Source organism: Balearica regulorum, chromosome 12 (genome assembly GCF_011004875.1).
Source record: "Balearica regulorum gibbericeps isolate bBalReg1 chromosome 12, bBalReg1.pri, whole genome shotgun sequence".
Classification (NCBI taxonomy): Eukaryota; Metazoa; Chordata; class Aves; order Gruiformes; family Gruidae; genus Balearica; species Balearica regulorum.
The window spans coordinates 19,586,386-19,609,371 of record NC_046195.1 but is presented as its reverse complement, the minus strand read 5'-3'; the positions used below and the strand labels follow the sequence as shown (position 1 = coordinate 19,609,371).

Genomic DNA, 22,986 nt, shown 5'->3' with positions numbered 1-22,986 from the left:
CTCTCTCAACAATATCCTGTAAGTTACACATTTGCCAATAGCCATTTACCAGTCCAACACTTGTTTCCTTTGGTAAATTGTTTAGAAAGATAAAGGTACACGCAACTTGAAAAGCCAGTGTGCCATCATAGTATTTTAATCTGGTACTAATGCACTGAACTGACTTGTAAAACACTGATATCTGATAAACTTTAAATGCATTTTCAGCATTCCATATTCCAAACATACTGCTTGAACTGTAGGATAACATTAATTCAACAAAACTGGAGAACAACTGAAAATAAATAGCCTGTAGAATATCAACTGTTTACTAGAATGTATCAACATGAAACAGGTACACCTTATTCTATTACCACCTAATATTCACTAAAATAAAAGGGGTAAACACAGCCACAGTATTACCTTATAACCTCTCTAACTTTCCAAACCAAAACGTCTTTTGAAATCAAGCCTTGCATATTTTAATATGGGTGTCACAATGCCATATCCTTGAGGCCATGTGTAGAAAGTGGTGCAACCACATCACCATCAGACAGTCAATAAGCAGAGACAGCAAGAGGCGATTAGTCACAGGCTACACTTCACAATACATTTAATTTTCACTGAGGAAGCAACCATGACATTCTGATGCAGCTTGGGAAAAAAAAAATAAAAGGTGGAGGAACATCACAAAATGAAGGGATGTAATTTTATATTTACCCAGTATCAACAAAGGACTGCTTTGGTAAATCATAAAATGCCCAACAGTATTTAGAAATACTATTCCATGGAATTTAAGATCAAATCAACACTAAGATTATGTGATGTCCATTGGTCAAAAGGATATGCGCTAGACATCGTTCATACATCAAAACACGTAAAAGCATGCATCAGCGCTGCATTCATCTTCTTCAAGAAAAAAAATTTCTTCCAAGGTGCTGCTAAAAAGGCATTAATAGCTAGCTAAGGCCAGATGAACAAGCCTCTACACAACCAACAGCACACAGCAAATCTTTTACATGAAAAGCAACAGTTGGCATATAAAGTTATACCTTTTTTGTTTAAAAAAAACCAAACCAAACACCAAAAAAGAAAAACACTAGCAAGAATATCCACTGGACTCTAAGCTTCAATTCATAAAACATTCAGTCTTAAGTCAGCTGCCCCACTCAAAAAAAAAAAACCCAAACACCCCAACAAAACAAAAAACCCCACCACTCAGCACATGCTACGATCACACATTAAATTTAGTTCTGCAAAAAAATCTGGTTGCATTCCTTGAACATATCTGATGAAAGAGTCTCTATAAGCAGCTCTTAAAATTTGTTTTCTTCTTCATGTGTGGCTTCGTTTTTTAAATATACCATACATTATGGAAATAGTTCTCTGAATACCGAATTACTAGATTCCTCCTCCTGCTTTTTAAAAGCACTCATCATCCTAACTAGCATATACAAATAGCCACCACTTGTGAGACCAAAGATCCATCTGGTCCATCATTTTAACCACAGCTATTAGCAAATATCACTAGGATGGTAAAGGAAAGACACAGGAATAGAATCACTTAAAAGCAATATTTACAAAGCATTTTATCCAGATATATAGTGATTTTTTGAATCAGAAACTTTTAGTGTCATATATGGAGTCTTAGATTTAAAGCTGTTCATCAAATTTTCTTCCGTAATATTACTTTTGAATCTGTGTAAATTTTTAGTACCTAGAAGCAAGGAGTTTCACAGCTTAGTTATGCATCAGAGTAGAAGATACATGCTTTCACTTAAGCTTGATCCTGCTAATTATATTTAGTATCCACAGATTTTTAATTATACAAGGCAGTAAACAGTCATATTTAGCTTTCACATTTGTTAGCCTTGATTTTGACGCCTATATTGTATCTTCCTTCAGTTACCTTTACTCAAAACTTAAGAATCCTACTCCAATCAACCACTTCTTACACAAGTCATCCTGTTCTCCTCTCCCCCCTTTCCAGTTACACACTGTTCTTTCCGAAACAAAAGGACACACAGTGTGTACAGTATAAAAGATATGAGGTATATAAAATTTTATGATAATCTACCATAAATTTATACAGAGGTACAACAATATTTTACGTCCTATTGCATTAGACATACACCTAGGCAAATTTACTAGTTCTCAAAATTTCCTAAGGAAACAGACTAATGCTCCAGAACACAGTTTTAAACCCCTTTGTAGGACCACACACTTTCTTCGTACAGTGCTATCTCATTCACTCAGCTATTCCACCTTCTGCAACAGATATTCAAAGCAAGTCTATGCAGTGAATAAAATAAGGAGCTCATGAGAGAACAGGGCAGAGAGGAAGAGAAATAGGATGTGAGATTATGCAATATATATACTTAAGGATACAAAAAAACCCAAACATTTTCCATGAGCTAATGGAAGAAACAAAGCAGTGCAACACTTATTTGTTCCACGTACCATCACACAAAGGGAACTGGGAAAACTCACAGTAATTTTCACCAACATTTTGTTACTGTTTTAGGATGCTATTTCAGGTTTTTTTAAAATTAGTAGGGTATGCTCTATTAGGCACAAATGCATCGATCTATTTCCCATTTATGATCTCTGCTTCACCCTCTTTAATCAGTCCACTGTTGCTCTCATATCAGGTCTGCTACTTTCTTCAACCTCAAGCACTTTTCCCACTTAGCAAATTCCAAATACCTATTTCCATGTCTGTCCCTGTCTGGGTCCAGCCTCTCCTCCCTCTCCCACAGGTTGCTATGGACACCAGAATCCTGGCTTTGAAACACATTTGCCAAAGGCATCCCAGCTCTGAAATACAGCATCCCTTTCATTTTGAAGTCACATACAAGATGATTTTCAAAGCCAAGAACTGAAACATAAGTTTGGCATGAGCTTAGGGTAGAAAGGATCCTGACACTAACTGCAAAATCAGAGTAAATTGTGCAGTAAAAAGCCACTTTTCATGCGTGCTCAGAACATCCAAATGGGAAGTTACCACCAATGACAAATGCACATCACATTTATCAAGGGAGGAATGACTTTTCCTTTTTGTAATCCATGATGATATCAGAGTTGCAGTTTTATTTTCCTTCCTGACTAGCAACAAAACTATGCAAGATGTAAGACTGTGTCCACTACATGGTTACATAAAAAATGTAATCAGCAAAGTTTTAATTTTACTAAATCATAGTCACATTGCAACCATGCTCAGGAAAAATTCTTAAGTTACAAAGCCATTTTGTCTAGATCATCAACAAATTTTTGCTCAAATAAAGGAAAATGAGCAGACATATATGAAGATCAATGCACATTTATTTCTGAAAATAAACATGAAACTAATGTTAAGTAACCTTGCTGAAGGTAAAGTTCTACTTCCTTAAGTGACAGAATCAAATTACAGCCACCAAAACTGCTTTACATTACTTTCATGGACACACAGAGCAAAGTATTTTTCTTTTTTTTTTTTTCCCCTCCCCAAATAAGAATTTCAGACATCTATTACCAAACACAATAAAAGCAAGCAGAGAAAAAGAAGAAAAACACCCATGTGTTTCATGAGCTTTAAACAGAAAATAATGTCAGCTTGCAATAATAGCAAGAAAGATGATATTTGTAGCTGTCCAAGTAAAAGCCTCTTATTGTATAAAATTAAGCTTCATTCCAAATTTTCTGGATTTATTCCCTTCCCCAACACACATGAAAACACCACATTAAATACTGAAACATAAGAGAACCATATGCAAAAATATACCCTCATGACTGCACATTTTCAGCAACTCAAATCAGTTCGTTTGTTGTCAAGGTTGCTTACAGTTTCAATACAACTTTAAAAGCAAGGAAACTGTATTTGACCTATTTAAAAAGATTCTTTCAAGGGTTCGGTGGAAACAAATTATATCTGTGCAGCACTCCACAAGGTCTGCAAGCCTTCTGGCAGAACAGGTTAGGAAAAAACTCTGTCAGAATTATACTTCTTCCATTTATTTTCCTTTTACTTCCTTCTGCCTCTGTTTTCTTGGAACTTCCATTTCACCATCATGGTTACAGGTTACATTTGACAGTAACCTTCTCATCACAGCCTATTTACTGCAATGCACACAAAGACATGAGTGTCATGACGTCAGATAATTTGCATGATAACTCTCAAAAGCCACAGCTGCATGAAAACACAGATCTGCATAGATGCATCTCGCACTGATAAGGATTAGGTAAGGCTTACTAAATAGCAGACAGTAATTTTTACTAAATCAAGGTTAATGGGTCTTTTTGTAGTCTTAAAAGAGCCTGTGCAGACATTTTTCTAGAGTTGGCCCCTAAGCATGAACTGATGGGCATAGACTGCACAACAAATCACGGTCAAACTGCACATGCGCTGGTAATTCTAACACTTTGAATGCTTACCAAGGATGTGACCAGAAAAAAAAAAATTCCCATACCTATCATGATGGAGATGAGACCCATCACCAGGTGTTGACTGTTTTACATTAACAAGGCAGATAACAGAGTATCAAAGCTAGATTTTAAAATTAAGATTTCAAGCAACAGGACTCCATCTACCTATGTTTGCACTTAGAAATCATGCTCAAATTCTTGCTAGGGTTTTTGCATAGGTGTGCAAAAACAGTAACAAAAAATGTTTTCTACCATCACATTTCTATAGCCCTGTCATCATACATTGCTGTAAGTAATATAAAATATAAACATAAAACAATAGCATGGCCCACCCCTTCAAAACAATACTATATATTGTCATTTATCTCAAACTTCTTGCTGTACCACAATTATTAGGAAATAAATCCTTCTTCCATCCTTAGTTTAGAAGCCATTTTTCTACATCTAGGTAGAGTCTTACAGTAAATGAGATTGGCTCCAGAGCTCCAAGGTCCTCAGCTAGCAAGTGACACACGAGCATTGTTATAAAACAATAATACAACCCTTAGCCAAAATAACTTTTTTAAAAAGTAGGACAACATTAAAAACAGGAAGCCATAAACAATTCTTTATTGATAATCTCTTTTATGCATCATAAACCACTTGTTTGTTTCAGCTGGGAAGAACAATGTGCATCTTTGATACTAGACCATTTAAGTAAACCCTACTTCTACAATGGATTTTGTGGAGTTTTGCAGCTAAACACGGTTCTCAGTTTCCACATTAAAATCAAATCCATTTTTGAGTTTCTAATTTGTAGTTACACAGCTTTTAAAATTAAGTTTTGAAGGCATATTAGAAAAGATCTCAGAGTACTTTGAAAAATATGGTCTTACTGAAGAACTGCAACTTCTGAATACTATTTGAATATACTATTGCTCAAAATGGCATTTTCTGCCTTTCTTTTGTACGTAGTAAGTCCTGTCTAAGATGAATAACTTCGGAAATCTAAGCTGTATGAAAAATGAACTGAGATTAAGGGTTTTGGTTGTCTTTAAAGCAAATTTTATTATACCTAGAATGCAAGGTTTTTTTAAATTAAAAAAAATATATTTTTTTTTCCCCCAAGCCGATGGACCAAACAGTTTCTGGGAACTATCAGCATCACTTACAACAGTATATGCACTCCTACCTACCACGACGAACGTGGCCTTGTCTAGGATCAGGGTCAGCCAGGAATTCTGCTCTAGTTAGTTATTTAAAATTAAATGGGATCACATTTTAATTAAACTCAATACCCAATTATTTTTCATAGTTACATTGCTACAAACTTTTTTCTTGGCCTACTGCTTAAGTAAAAAAAAAAAGTATCATCCTATTCTGAGCATCTATACTCTCTAGAAGCAAAAAAAATCCCACTATAAGCTACCTGTAAAAGCATACATCTTTACCACATATTTTCAAGTGACATTAAATTCTATTTATTATTGTTCCCACCCATAAATTTGGTCTTGGTATTTTCTAAAATAATTAACCTTTGCATTCTCAAAAACACATTAGAAGGCAGTTGGAAAATAGGATCTGGAAATCGATGAGCTAACAATGGAGAAAGAAGACCACAGAAAGAGAACTAAACTTTCAATACTAGATTAAAAACCAATTTTAGATAGAAGCGGAACTTAATATTTTAAGTAACCACAAGAATTCTGTTGCCAGACTTCTACAAAGAGATTAAGAATTTAACTGCATGACTGAAGAGCAGTCTGGAAAACATGCTCCAGAGAGTTTCTCAAGAAACTTGTTCCTAATTTATATTATAATTTGTCAAAAGATGCAACTTTTCCATGGCAGACAAAAATAGCCACAAAGAAAGATTATTCTGAACACTTAACAAAACCCAGTATTTAAAAGCAATTGCCAGAAAGACTAGTTTCCTAGTGAATGAACCATAGCTTTTAGAACAACCATGTCAGTTTGATCACAATTTTAAATCTTCTGACCAGATAATCCTCCTTTTTTTCCCATTTACAGCTCTTGGAAAATTAATGAATTAGATGCAGAAATCTAAACTTATGTTTAAACACAATTGTTCAATAATGAAACAGAAGAGCATTTGCAGGTATTTAATTAGTTTAAAACTCATTATATGTTTCATAACTTTCACAGAGTGCAACTAAAAGCATTTAAACACAGATTTTAAACCCATAGACCTCTACGCAACATAAGCCACTTAAGGAAGATTTCTTTAGTGAAGTAAAATGTATTTTATGTTTTCCAAGATCAAAAACATCTCCCTCAAGGTTATTACAAATCCGTAATGGCTGTGGAACATAACCACCATGTGGACAAAAAAAAAAAATGCCAGAGAGCCACATGTCTTCTTATCAAAACTCCTTTCTGGTTCAAAAGAAGGGAACCATGAGGGCATACCTTCCAAAACACTGGTAAAAGCACATCTACTAGAGATGGCTATAAATTATACACCCTTTTACCCACAATAAAAAGCTGCTTCTTAAGAGGTCTCCTCTCTTACAGAAGACCAAACAGAACTCTGAAATGAACTTTTTACACTTGGGGAGGGGGCGGGAAATCACTGGAAACCATGCTGCTATTCCAAGCAGGGAAAAGCATTTCCTTTCTTTAAAGCTAGCCTAATGATTCAGTAAGAATCAGCTGAATCAAGACACCTTCATAAGCATTGTTAATTAAGTAACAAACACCTAACAGTGTGGTCAATTAAAAGGTTCATTTTAATGGTTTTCTTCATCTTACAATAAGATAGAATAAAATACATACATAGGACTGTTCAGGTTCCAATTAATATATTTACCAACCAGAATGGAGCTTTCTTCTGGTTTTGCAACATCTTAACACTTGATTAATCTTCTTCAGGCTCATTGATGCATCTTTAGATAATACTTAAAAACATGTTACATACCACTAAGTTAAGTCATGGCTTTAAGAAAAAGTATTATCATTGAAAAAAATCTATTTCCAGAAGTCTTCATGTTTCATCAGGTACCGCAGTGACACTAGAGCTTTAATTACTGCTGTCTTGGCTCATTACTTCTCCCATCTCAACTTAAGTTTATCTGTATTCTTCTAATCTATTGATAATCTTATTTGGCAAAGGTACAGCTCACTATCTCAAAGTTCTCACAATACCTCTGTCCCACTTGTCGCATCTATATTTATCTCTACGGAAATGAGTAGAGCAAATCTGAGTACATACAGTGAATAAGACTTAGGACTGCAAGCAAACAGAAGACGGTTTCACCGTTACAACAGCTGAATATCGTTCCAAAGTAGTAAAGTGATTTGGTCAAACTTCTGCAAAATGCTCGACAAACTGCATCACCTGGGGTTTTTTTCCATACATGTGGTCACTCACTGTTTTCACCATTTTATAGATAATTAAATTGAAAGCTTTGCTCTGACTTTAACATGGCCACGCCAGGTTGAATTCAGTGGGAGCAGCACTTTAAACATTAGCAACAACACGTCAAAGTAACCTTAAAAACTCAGGTTCCTGGCATTTCTATTTGGACATACTTACCCATAAGGAGTATTGTCCTTCTGCTTGCCCCTGAGAACACGATTTAAGTAGATTACCTTTTCTGTGGAGCACTGCAACTTTTAGTGAGCACTTTTTTTTTTTTTGCTAATTTTACTATCATTTAGAACCTCAACAAATAACCTGCATATAAAGAACTGAACATTCATACATTCATCATCCAAAAACTAGACAAAAAATATCCCTCTATATGAGTTCTGACGTATCATAACGTCTCACAGCTAGATTATATGGCCAAAACCAAATACCTGAAAGCAACATCACAAAAATATAAATACAACTTACTACTTTTAGATATAGTTCAAAATTAAACAAGGTACTGAGCTAGCTCAAACAGCATCCTGACATAAAATTTTAAAATTTATAAAAATTAAGACAGGCAGAAAAATTATTCAGAACACAGCACATACTGTAAGGCAGTGTTATGAGATATATTGTTATTTTTATCCTTCAAATACTTTTTAAAATTGTATTCAAATTTTGCAAGCTGCACTTCAGTTTCCTTGTAGCAAATGCCAAATAAGCAATTCTCCAGTTAAGTAAAACAGTGTCTGTTCTCTGTATATTAAAACTGACTGGTGTATAACTGGCACAATTTCCCAAGGCAAGAGTAGAAACTGTAGCAGATTCTTCCTTAGGAAGTATGTACATAAAAGGCATTTGATTGCCTCTGTGTTTTAGTTTCTTCTACTGGAAAAAACAAAGAACATAACTTATGAGGTAGTCTTATTTAACACTGGTTTTACCTGATGTAGAAAACTGTACTAGCTTGGTACTTCAGCAAACTGATTTTGTGATTTGCTGCTAGACTTTTAAATCTCAGTGAAGTTCTAAACACTTATTGGAGACTACACTTTTGGTAATTCATTTTTACTTTTTAAAAAGAGGAAAACTGTCCACTCTGCCTACAAACTGTTGAGGTAACGCAACAAACAGCCACATGACAGCAACTTCAACACATGTTACTGAACAAACATTACAGCAATCAAAAACATTTACAGCTGACTTCAGGAATGTAATGAGATACAAAGGCAGCCATAGCTTTCACATGTCTCTGCTTATACCTTCTCCTACAGAGAGCTTCCTCAAACCAGTCTTCAAACTAAAAAAATGCCAGATTTTATTAAAATTCTTAGCAAGGCACAAATGTGAGTAGATGAGAATGGAAATACAGAAGGATTACAAACAAGATTCTTCCTTGCACATTGTGCCCTAAGACAGGTCTTCCTTTCCCAGTTTGGCTTCAGTCAACAGCGGCTTTGTGAAACAGAACACAGCATGCTCCCATTTTGTACTTGAGAATCTTCTTCCCAAGGTTTAGCACGTTCTTAACTATCTGCTTCTTCCTGACCCTATAGATCAGCTTTTCTTCATGCTCTGCACAAGCTGCAGGCTCCAAGCTTCTTGCCTAATGACTTTTTTTTTTTTTTTTTAAAAAAACCTGCTATGGCAGGTAGTCTCCTCAACCATTTCCCTCCTGAGCACTCACTCTCTTATCAAACACACATTTCCTGTCTTCCAGAGAGAGGATTCCACAGGATAACAGGCACCCCCGTTTTAAAGGGAACAGAACAGGAAAACAAAGAACAAATAGAAGAGATATCACAGATCAAAGAATCTATAAGAAGCTTTAAATCACTGAACAATTATCCAGAAAGCTTTCTTGATAATTTATTCGATGTTTGATTAAATGACAGCATGCAGTCATACTGTTGAAGTGCAACAATTATAAACCAGACAGACACGACAACATAATGCTTCAAACAGCCTGCATGCCTCAATAAGACATTCAGCAAATCATAAAGACGCCTACATGTTTGTAACAAAGATTAGTGGTAAGATTCTTTTTCTGTGACTGCCATAGCCTTTGTTCAAAACTCAATCTCTTCTTTTAAAATTCAGATACACCACCAGCTCAAAGTTCTAAATAAAAATAAAAAAGTTACACTGTACTTCAGAGAGATTACAACCAAGTTCCAGTGAATTATTCCCTTCTCCCCTGCATCATTTTAAGCAAACAGCCATTTTCCACGTAAGTAAAAAAAAAAAAAAATTAAAAAAAAATCACCATTACTGTTGGAGGCACTACAGCAGGTCATATGGCAGGTCCTTTCCAAACTTACATGGAGACTGTTTCTTTATAATCTTAAGGTTTCAGAATCTGAGGCAGACAAGTGGCAAATAATAAAGTACAAGTGAGATGAATCCACTCAGCTACATCTCAGGAGTGATATATTGGAAAAAATATTAAATACAGGCAGAATATAGGTAACATTAATGAACTCATGAAGATGATGCTAGGCACTCATCGTCAAAACAGTCTGATTCCCACAAACTCTCTAATATCAGTAGCCACTTCTTTTAAAAGCAGCCTAGAATGAAATTCCTTATGACCTAAACCATCTTACTGATCCAAGTACTTCCATAACTCTTTTTTCTCCCCCTCCAAGGCTAGTGTTACCAACCATTTGTATGTCTATATTTTCTTAAAAGCAATCACAAGCTAAGACTGTCCAAATAAAGTATAGTGCAGGCCATTAAAAACAAAAGTTAACTACATTACCCCAACACCTAAAAAATACTGTAGTAAACTCAGTTTCTACTAAGAAGCAAGAACACTGTTCAGAATATTCTCCACTCCTGCATATAAACCTTTTTCTTTATTGGCAGGTGATGTCTGGTAGTTTGGGCATTCACATGTCATTAGTATAACATCAACCTAGCCACTTCGATTCACTTGCAAAAACATTACTTAAACTACACTAATTATAGTACACTGAATCTTCAGGTAAGAACTGTTCTCTGAATAGAAACTTAATTGTAAGACTAACTTTGAAACTATTTTTTCCTTAGCAATGACAACAAACCAGCATACGCAGTCAGTTAATGTGGTTTAGTTGATAAGTGGAAATCCATCACGCTACAGTAACTCTGTTGCAGGTATAGCAAGTAAGGCAGAGCGAATGATAAAAATCTAATTATTTCACCTTTCTTGCAGATTGGTCATTTGACCCTAACTAACATTACTGCTTCACAGCAAGGCTACATGATTCAATTGGTGGAGAGCAAGATGTATTAAAATATCTGTCTCAATAGCTTCTGGAATGAAATACTCAATGACAATAAATAAAAGGAGAGCAGTCTGACCCATTTGTTCCCATTATTGTATTAGAAACAGAAATCCTCAAAACTTCAAAAATATCTCCATTTCTCTTTCTGTCAACAAATCCTGACAAACATTTTCCTGAACAGAGCCACTAAAAAGGTCTGAATGAGAAGATACAGCCGACAACAGCTTAAGTGAGAGCCCAGAAAAACATTAATCAAGGTCCCAAGCAAGAATTAAGTGATCCATACATAAATACACAAAGCCCTATCTGATAAACTACTACATCACTGAAGAGTTAAACAAGAGCAAGGAATATTAAAGAAAAGCAAGATATCGCAAAAGCTAGATCTTAATGTATTTGAAAGGCAGCTGGCCTACTTTCAATCACATTAAGTAGCCAGGGATCTGAAGCAGAAGCCCAGACAGGCTCAGATTATTGTAGACTTCCCTTACTGAAAACCTCTTCCATTTAAACAAGTATATTCATTTAACTTTGACATGAAACATTAGATGCAAATGCAAGCTTTTTGAAACTGTGAGGTAGACATCTCCATCTTCACTACTTAGCCAAGTACCAGCTGATGCAACGACTGCCTAGACCCAACAATAACCAGGATCGGTCAGGAATCAGAGACTATAAACATAGCTGGCCATCAAGACATGCAATTATGCATTAAAAATTAAAAAAAAAAAAAGTCACAGCTTACTATCTTGATTTTGGAAAAGGAAAAAATAATTATCCTATCAAAGAAACTATTAGAAAAGCCAACAAGCAGCCCTGAAACCACTTCTAAAAGGAAGACTGCATGATCAGCCTCAGTCTCTTCCACTATTAGATGGTCAAAGTGGATATCTCTGCATTTAATTATTGCATCAATTATTTAAACCTGCTAGGAAAATTACACAAAACAGTGCCCATTTCACACACACTGCTGGATCCCTTCCATCCATGCTGTCGTCTTGCTCATCTCTGAGAAAAAACCAAGCTAGAAGACCTAAGGAGTATATCTGAATTGTAAAGCAAATATGTAGCAGTCAGACATGAATGACTTCTCCTTGAAGATATTAGTACTAATTGCTGCACTTAGTGTTAATAGCAACTGGTCTTATTTTGGTAAGAGCAGTTGGATCCCACTATAGAACTTAGATACTGCCTGTAGCCCTGTTAGATAAAAAAGTGTGCAATATGCAAGTTCAGACACCTCAGCCAATCTTTGAGCTTGGAGAAATGAGTGGTTAAAGCCAGTATTACATTCCCGCATGTCAAGTGATAGACTTATTTAGACATAGAAATTAATTATATTTTTATTTTATTCTAATGGTATCACTAGAGTACACGAGGAAGACTCTGCAATCTTTTCCATTCCTTTCTGGCATGACAATAAAGCATTTTGTGAAAAACCCTATAATCTTATAGGAGAGGAGGGAGATGGGGGACACAGGACACGACACGGGACACCACCAAACCAACAACACCCCCTCCCCCCAAAAACCCCCTCACATATTAAATGTATTCATGACAGCAGATTCTGTATACTAGAATCAGATGCTAGCTTAATTATTTTACAGCATCTCATTTTATTCATTCCCAGTAAATACTATGGAACATGATTATATGGAGTTATATGAACAAAAAAGTGAACCACAGCAAACTGGCACACAGTTTACACACAACTTTCAAGAACTTGCTTAGAAGCATTCTTGCACCTGCAAGAAATCTTAGCTCCTCTTAAAAAAACATTATTGTTGATTACTCCAAGCCTTCAGGACATTAAAACCGTTTTTCTTTCACATGCTGACTGGAAGCCTTGCAGCAGCTGAAGCAATAAATATTGACAGCTAGCTGGCAAACAGCAGAGATACCGTGCTGGTAGTCTCCAATTTCACCTGCATCAGCAAAGACAAAGCCTAGAATGGACACCATAACTAGGGCCTAATATGTTCATCTGTATTACTCCTGCTTTTGCCTGTATTAAAAGCATATTTTCCCCTCAATAAGACTGGAGTACTTTTGAATATACCTGCTTTCATAAACCACCCCAAAAACCTTCAACTATCTATTAAATCTCATTGCAACGTGCAGATATATACTAACAAAGCTCTAACACTGGCTATAAATCATACTGTAAGAAACTCCCAGCATCCAGTTCCACCCTTTCATGCTCTTCATAGCTCAGCTCCTTCTCCCCTAACTGATGCTTGGCACATTTTGTATATGAGGCCACACATTGCTTAACAAAACCTAAACAGTCAGCTTACAGCAAACACGGGTAAAGCTGTATGCCAAAATACAAGATACTCCTGACAGCACATAAGAAATGAAAGAAAGAATTAGTAAAGTGGATTTTAATTAAGAAGTTGTATCAGTGACCGAGTTCTACTTTTCTCTCAGTTCTCATATCCTCTACTTTGAGGCAGGACTACAGAAGCTCTAAGAAAATGCATTCAGACTTGCTTAAAGAAAATTAAAAACAAAACACAAAGACTACAAAATATCTGTCCTCCCACCAGAAGAAAGGTAGCTTTCCAGCAATTCACTCTGCAGTTCACACTGCAGATTTATAGTTGCTTTTTAGCAGACTTCATCCTACAGCCAAGCTAAACAGTTTTTTTTAAACTGAGATTTGAAACAAAGACTTCTTAGCATAACCCAAAATGCTGATCACCAAGTCAGACCTAGTTCTCAAAACTTCAGCTTATTATTTCATCTGAAGTTATAGATTTTTACCCCTGCACAGACACACCTATGATTATGGACTATGTTTAGATTTGTCAGAATTCACCAACATAACAGTGTCATCACTTTCTCCAGCACACAGTTTCACTAGGGGGAGGGGTGGAAACCTTCTCCACACTATAAACATTTGCCTGCTTTTCAAAAGGAAGATATGAATCAAAACAAGCTCACTCTGTACTTCTAGCAGGCACTACTCTTAACATGTTACATCAACCAATACTTGTGGAGATTCTTCCTTTTAGCTTCTTGTCAATTTTCCTTCCTCTTTGTCTACCACTGAATACATTTAATTTTGACGGTAATGTCTGATTAACATCATTACCAAGCCTTTATAGATGACAGGCATCACTTAAAATCCTTTGTATGCATCACTTAAAAAACATAAACCCTTTTGGACTCTGCATCACAAAATGTACCACACAATCTTGAGACTACCATGAATGCACAGTTGAGTAATAGATAAGCATGCATGAGCTAAGGTCTATTGCATAGGTGTACAGTTGCAGGAATGCAGCAATGCACTGAGTTTGGTTTAAACAGAGTAAACTAAGATTTCTGCTCTTATGTTTTAATGCTGCCAAATGAGTAAATTGGCATTATTTACAAGATACCAGTTTCGGCATAGAAAGGAAGAAATATTTAGTCTATCTAGTGAATCCTCAGACTCAAATATCTTCTTTTATTGAAATGGGTACCCCTGCTTGATTCTTTCAGTAGGTCAAACAGAAGCCAAAATATTCCAGAACAGGATGGTAATATTCCCTATAGTCTTCCCACATAGAGGTGAGATCGCTCTCAAGCCTCACTGTCTGTTCTTTTGTGGAATGAGTCCAAGTTCACTTCAGTGAAGATGCTCACCCCACACAGGTGGACGAAAGGCATTAAAGAGAAGGGGAAGTCCCCAAAAGCAGTAAGAAGTGTGATGGAGGACAGCAGTGAAAGAGTTAACAGTTTATCTGTAGAGAGTTTATTCTGTGGCCTTTTACCCCATTTGATGACACAGAGTGTAGAACAAAGACACAGATTTTTTTTTTAAAATTTAGTAGATTCAAACAGACATTAAAAAGAAACTGGTTCTCATTCACTTTTAAGGAATTCACCTTGAGGGAAGGTCTTTCAAGGATGCACATGGTATTCTTTGGCCTTCTGAAAGCAAAATGAATTAAGCACAAGATTCAGTTCTTGTAACAAAAATTTATTTAGAAGAGCCACGAGAAAAAGCAAGCTAAATCATGAAGCTGAAATTAGTAAGTATTTGTCAATAGCACTGAAACTCACTACAAACAAGTGGCAGCTTTTGCTAGAGATCTGAGTTTTCACTGGAGGCTTTGCAGTCTCTCTGATCCAGCCTGCTATGGAAAAACAAAATGGTAACGCTAAAGCGACCTTGTTGTTTTCATACGCTATTAGTTCAGAAGCTTGATATTTTGAAACACTTAAAAACAACCACAGCTTTCAACATTAGTATATTCTGCAGAGCTAGGAAACAGCATCTATGCTGAGGTACATAATTCTGAGTGCACAATATCGTTATGCTTTATGGAATAAAGTCTGTTCTCTATTAGGTTTACGACAATTTAATGCTGCTTTACTATGTGTGTCCTTAAAGTACCTAAAAGAAAATCCACTGGGCTTCCTTGTAATTTTTCTGCAAATGCAGTATCTACCAAACCAAGATAACTCAATAGAAAATATCTTCAATCTTTGATGGAGCTTACTAGTCCATAATGACAGCACATGTAGAGAAATACCATCAAAAAACCAAAATCCAACAACCCATTATCTGGAAAACAGTGCCTACATGGTCTTCTCAACAGGAAGAGGTAGAAAAAGTTACCAGCTGGAAGATGTGTAATTTAAATCACAGCCGGGGGAGATGGAACCCTTTGTTCCTTTGCTTTTAGCCAAGCCTCACTGGCATGACCTGTGACCACTGGACCTGAAGAAAAGGAACTCCCAACGCATTCAGAACCCACTTGAATCTTCAAGCTTAAGGAATGCCATCATGCAAGTCTGAGATTAAGGAAATCCCTTAGCAAAGGGTTGTCAGAAAGATGGTTTCCCATATTCAATATTAAAGCTGCACTCTGGTGCTTAGATCTAAGCTAGGACATTTTTATTCATCTGGGCCCACAGCTGCAGTGCACGAAGAATCCTGCTACCACATGCTAAATGGTATTGTGCAACAAATGGGATGATGAGCAAGCCATCTCGCTCTTTCTGCTCAGCACAAGACATCAAAAAAATCTTAAAACAGTAAACCAACACAAACATCACACTTTCAGCAACAAACCAGCAGAGAAAGTGGTATTAAACTTTATTAGGATTTTGCATAAGAGATACTATATTCCATTAAAGAGATTATCCATCTTGGAACGTTGTCTTGATAGAGGACTTATTTATGTCACTCTTCCCTGCATATCATCTCCCAAATGGTGACCTGTTAAATCTGCAGAAGGCACGTAACTGACATACTAGCTTTTAAGGACAGATGAGACCAAGAAATTCTGACAATGCCACAGCATTATCAAAATTTATATTTGTAGCTTTTCTTAAAGATTAAGTACCTGAGGATCAGATCACTATTTTCAGATTTTATTTAACATTAATATTTAGTCATCATGGCAGCAAAAAACTGAATCATAACAGCCTAAAAAACAAACTAAATACTCCAAAAATTATGGTAGATTTAAAAAATCCAGCTACTTTTGAATTCTCAGTCTTCTTTTAGACTGAAATACATACACAATGCTGCGGCATTCCAAATTCAGCAGTTGGTTACATCTCAGTTACAAACTGAGTCTCTTCAAATAGTTTGATAACATTTTTATTTATCAGAACTTTGAAAACATTCAGAGAAATCGTAACTTTTGAGAGTTGCACTGTTTTATTCATTTGCATAACATCACATGGTTACTAAACACATGCATGCTAAATATATTAAATGCTATCATGGCAGCAGATCAGTTCTGTACAAGTTGCTTGTATTAAATTTCTCCTGTAAGTGACATTAGAGTTCAGCTTTGCTACAGCAAATATAGGAAGAGGCCTCACATTCCAAACAAACATCTGAAGGGAAAAACTATGCCAACAGAGTACTAAGTATGCCAGTGCTACTTTAACCCATTTACTATTTTAAAAGACACATGCAAGCCTTGCATTTATGTTGCCTATATTATGAATTTTTAAGATTTAAAACTCCAAAGCTAATTGGTTTGTCTTACACTCTTGCTATGAAAATTTAAAGAAAAGGTCACAAGATTATAATATGTGACATGTAAGATTGATTAAATTCAAAACAGTACATGTTATTAACTGGGTAGAATATTCAACTACATTTGAAATATTTTACTCGTTTATTAAACCAACTGACTACACAGTAAGCACTAGAATACATTTTAAATAAGTATCATTGCATACTGTTCTAAGAATTTCTTGGCAGATGTTCTCTATAAAAGATACTGACAAATAAAAACCCACACATTGCCTCTACATATATTGACATATATAGAAATACACACAATGGCGTGTAAAAAGTAGAAACAAATCTGAGTTGTCAAAATTAATGGAGCACACACTAGAAATTTTATCAACGTCTGTCACAATGCTTTCCTATGTCACACTACAAAAGGGGATACCACTACAGAGAATGCCAGCCTAATGGGGGAAGGAAGGCAATCTCTTCTGAAAGCTGCCTATAGACTATTATTTCAGATAATGTGTTTCATGGCTTCAGACTGCTGCCTTGGAGAATGCTAAAATAAAAGAGGAATAGACTTGATCAGAGGTCAAGACAGATTAGAAAAGTATCTGTATTCTGCTGGAAGAATATACATTAATCCTTTTCATAAGCATAGAGGAAAGCCTAACTCAAACACTTAATAAGAGTATAATCACAGTAAGCTTCAACACTGAAGCTGGAGGCATGGGGAATCATACAGACCTTTGGTAAATATTTAGGCAGCTAGCCCACATAAAAATCTCAGACTGTTGCTACTCTAGTGAAAGCATATCCACAGTGGCTAGTTTAAAGTCATCTCATATACCTACTTAAGCTGCAGCACTGTTCCTCTTAAGTAGAAACTTTGCAGGATCATTCATACATCACCGGTCCTCTCTTTCCACTGGATGGGGAACACCTGGAAGCCAGATAGAACTATCAACAGGTAACTGTCTTATCCACAATAAAGATATGCTATGGGCATATCAAGAGAACAAAGAGAGGTATAGGTATGCTGTATTAAATGGTTGGATCTTGAGTAGATGATACTTTAAACTAGCTCATTATTCGGTCATTCCTTAAGTAGTCTGCAGAGAACACTAGCATTTATCAAAGAATACACTGGCAGAAAGATACTTTTCTTCTGTAAAAATGTAGTATTCTGTATTAGAACACTTGCAATTTTAGCCACTCAAAGGTTAAGTACCAAAATATCTGAAGTCTACAGTACGGTCGTAATATATTGACCAGGTTTCATTCTGACATTAGAACTTCTGTGCTAAGGGACTGCAGTGGAGGCATCAAATAATCTCTAGTATAGGAGAGAGGTTTTTTTAATTAACCAGGAGAAACACTTTATATGAAAACATATTCTGTGTGTAGCTAATATGCATCACACATAAGCACATGATTGAGATACTTTATCTGGTCAAATAGCATCATACTGACTTAAGTGCTAATACACAGCAGTACTCTGCCTGAGAGCTTTAACATTAAATCTGGGCTATCGTTGCACTTACAGGTTTCTTACGCAGCTGCTGGCAAGAATTCCCCACCCCCAACCCATGTGAGCACAGAAGCTGCCACTGCAAAGGCGGGGGTGAAAGCAACTCGTCAAGAATCATGCTTCACCTCTGCATAACTGTCAAAAACTTGAGCCTAGCTGAATTATCATGTTCCAATTGCTTACTTCTACTAAACCTTTGATGTGATACCGCTCAAATATTTAAGCCATCACTAATCTGCAGACTTGAACCCATTTCTTCATTACATCTTATCTGAAATTTTTTTCCTGTCTTGATGACTTAAGACTTATATACCATTCTGATCTGCTATTAGCAAAGTCACAGCACTGAAGAACATCCACCAAAAAAGTACTAGCACATTAGACACATACAACAGTTAATGCATTTAGAGTGGTCTTATACTGAATTGCTTTTGCAAAGAAAAAAAAAAACCACATAACTAAAACAAGAGCTACATTGATAAAAACCACAAAAGTAATGAAATAACTGAACCAGTAAACTTCAATATGAAGACAAAACTAGGAAATCTTCTAATTAACATGTTTCTGACAGCACCATTAAAAACATAGCTTCCAAATTTCACTAATAGAGTAAAAACTAAAGAAACAGTGTTTCTTCTGCAAGCAAATAATATTAGGGTCCTACAGTGAAAAGTTACAGTCTTACAGATAATCTGAAACATGTTTTGACTAAGAACAATAAATGCTCAATGTTATATAAAGCATTTAAAACAATGTTGACCCTGATGGAGGACTTGGAATTATCTGCAACTGTTTGATGTGTTACAGGTCACTCATTTCAGAAGCAAACAAAAACCGAACAATAACAGAAATCAAAACCTACCTAACATGATGACCAATAAAAGCATAGCTTGCATAATGTAAAACTATGCAGATGCTCTGTTTTTAAGATCAGATAGTAACTGTTTTGTTTCTCCACAAGTGTTGGTATCTAATTGGTCAGTTTTGGAACACCTACTTTTCAAGACCCCAGGTGGAAAAAAGGAACAAAAATCTGTTTATGTGACATACCCAGCTGACTGATCTGGAAGTTTTTTCATGAGAGCATTAGAAGACAAACCAGAAGGGAAGATATTAAGGTAAGTAGAAACAAGAAACTGAGAGTAGAATTCACAAGACTTTCTCTTTCTTCCTCAGGAGAAAAACACTAGCACTTTAATAGATAAATCTGACTCATCATCTACCCACTGGGAAGTTAAATGAATGAAAGCTCAAAAAAATAGCACAAAAAGACAGGGGCAGGGGGCACAAATCCTTCTGGTTTACTTGCAACTATCTCTCTCAAAAAAAAAAGAATAAACAGCTGAAGTCTGACATATTCACTCTTCCAGATCCTCACACCAAAAATCATATGCAAAATACCTTCAATTGTTTATATCACTTCATTTTAGCCAAGTCACACGGCATGCCATAGCTCCTCTTCAAAATACTGTTCTGCCCTGTCACACTGACAAAGAACAGGAAAAGATATTGTTAAACTGCACCTAGGCAGGGAGACAAGGATTAAGGTATTTGCACCAGGGTCAGAAAGCAACCAACAAACTTCAAAGGCAAGGGACCAATCTTAAATTTCCTCAAGGGCAAAACACTCAAAACAAAGCAAGGTTTGCCAATAAAAGTAACAGTCACTTCTGAAGCAATGGATTAGCAGACAAGCTTTGAGGCACAGAAATCCTCCAGATCACAATTCAAACTTTTAATTTTAACTTACAGGTATCAACTAGAGAATTGAAAACAAATGTAAAAATACAGCACTCTCACTAAAAAATTACTTCTAGTTTATCTTCTATATTTGTAAATAGCAAGAGCTGATGGAAGTTACGCTTGGCAGGCTAAAGTCCTTAGTTAAAGCTAAGCCTTTTCAGAATCAGGCATCTGTTTGGTCAGGTCAAATTACAACAAAGTAGAAACTACCACCACCATCATCCAACCATTATCAACACCACAAGATCTGTATGCTGGACAGTTCAGAAACATCTGTCATACATAGATATAAAAATGAAACAAATTTTTTTTACCTCCCTAGTTTTCCTATTTGTTAAGGCCATCTGAGCCAAAAATTTCTTCTTAGAACAGAGGCATTTATCTAGACCACAGTCAAATTTTGGAACTACTGAAAGCCACAAACTTCATTGTAGTCTAATCATCTAAATAAAATATGTAAACAAAAATAAGATTTATTTTTTTAAGGATAACTGATTTAAATTTGTCATGCAATAATTACGAAGAATTTCAAGCCTATTTTTGAAGGCATTTCATGCAGCAAGGCTTGCTAAATCAAAAAAATCTTAGTATGTTCTCACAATACATAAAAAGTGACCAAACCACATCTAATAAAGAAAGAAATGGAAAAAGAATAAAAGTTGGTGGGTGCTGACTGTCTTTGGCTTTACTGGAACATATCAAATAGTTTCAGTACTCTTCTGCTAAAGATATGAAGAAAAGCTGAAACAGGAATTCACAGCTACAAACCACACGAGGCCACGTGATAAGACATACCCACCTCAAAACGCAGGTGCATTGCCATCCACATCTTGCTAGTGAATAGTCATAACTGAACAATTAACCCAATTTCCCAAAGACTTAATAGATGACAAATATAAAGACATGTTCTCCATTAAGAAACAGGTTTGTGCCATTTAGGTACTACAAGTAAAGAGCATTTTGTGACACCATGGATTTTCAAGTGGTAGGGATAAAAAAAAATACATGCTTTCTCTGTGTGGGTATTCTAACATGCCATCGACTTACAGAGCTACATTAAGCTAGTTTAAAGGTAGCCTGCATACATTTATCTACACATATCTATCGCAATATAGCTTTACCTTTGATCTAAGAGAGGATCTGAGTATTCTAGCTAAACAGACTGAAAGAGTGTTTTTCTAAATTTGGTCTCTAATCTGGAAGACAGATCTAATTAGAAATATTTTTCACATCATATGTTGTTCAGTATAGTACCTTAGTAAGTCTTTAAAATGACAGCATTATTAAGATAAGCTAAGGAATCTGCAGTATAGGAAAAATAGGTAAGGCCTACAAGTTAGTAGCACATCTAAGCACACTGCACAGACCTAACTGGATACACAGTAACTTAGTTACTCTAAGGTCTGGGTGAAGAACCTTCTAATGGTAGGAGATTTCACACATAAATTGTCTGAGACTAGCAAAACAGCACTATAACCCAGAAACACCTTTTAAAGAAAAATTATGAAAACAATACAGACATTACCTTCCCTCGTTATCTAAAAGACACTGAGCATCTCTAGATCCAGTGCATCTTCCTGCAGGCAGAGTACAAACCCCAGGCAATATGAGGGCTGAAACCTCCTGTAACAGGCACAGCAGACAAAGCAGGAGAGAAGGGCTGGCCACCCACTGACTGGGTCGGACGGGAAACAGTGTGCGCTCTTCTCTGCCACTGCACTACAGCCAGAGCTCCCTTCACCATCACTGAAGTCCTGGAATTCCAGAACAGCATCTCAACCCACTGGTGCATTCTGGAAATTAAGAGTAGCAATGAAAGTGCAGATCTAGAGCTACATTCATTAGATTGAGAGGTACAATATTGAAGTCTCACTGTTCAAACAGAAATGTGCAGTTTCGCTACGAATGACCGCAGACATGTTCTCTAAACAAGGATAATCCAATTAGGTATCACTCATTTAGACAGATACATTACTTTAATTATGCTCAAATTGTCTCCTATTGCTAAAATAAAAGTTAAATAATTTAATTTAGTACAGGAATACAGCAGAAGAGAACAAGACAAAGACTTGGATTAAAAAGCTTATGTAAATGCCAAAAAAAGACGGTTCCCTACACATTCAGGAATCATTAGAACCCTTCAGCATTTTTTGCCAAACATGGTTTACGTGTTTTTAATAGTGTTTTCAAAAGTTTTGCTAAGGCAACTTGTGTACTGACTATAATACAGCCAACATGCTGTGTTATAAGGATGACAATAGCAAGATCTGACTAATGTGTATTAAAGAAAACACATTCACTACCATGGGAACCCTGTTAGAATTCACCATTATTTCAAGTAGTCTACAGGAAGCTTTTCTGTGCTTGACTTCCTCTCCTAATAATCTCTCAACTAATACTTCTAAGACAAACACTAATACTATAACAGGGAACAAGCACACAGGCAATGTCATCGGCTTATAGCATTTTCATCTAAATAGGTCTAACAGACATAAGGGAACATGGTAGAAAAAAATACCAGAATAAGGTCTCCACCATTTACCCTATCACTACAGCCAAGGATTTAGCTGGAACATTGAAACTAATTCACTGAACACTCATTGTAAGCACAGTTAATGGAAATGGGAGAAACAAGGTGAAAAGAAAATAAAAAACACCACCACCACACAACACAAAACAACAAGCATTACAAGAAATGTACCAATTCAGTTGAAAGCTGACTTCATCTAATCTGGTC

At 36.0% G+C, this 22,986-nt stretch overlaps 1 protein-coding gene across 9 annotated transcripts in view; it reads right to left on the bottom strand.

Annotated features, from left to right (window-relative positions):
* Nucleotides 1-22,986, bottom strand: part of MEF2A (myocyte enhancer factor 2A) — a 92,007-nt gene that overhangs the window by 56,645 nt on the left and 12,376 nt on the right. The window contains exon 1 of one of the 9 annotated variants that reach the window (XM_075763932.1): nt 403-628. The exons of the other annotated variants lie outside the window; for them this stretch is intronic. The gene's annotated coding sequence lies outside the window, so the exon portion shown is untranslated. Of the gene's footprint in view, nt 1-402; nt 629-22,986 lie in introns of those variants that run through there. 9 annotated transcript variants of the gene reach the window in all.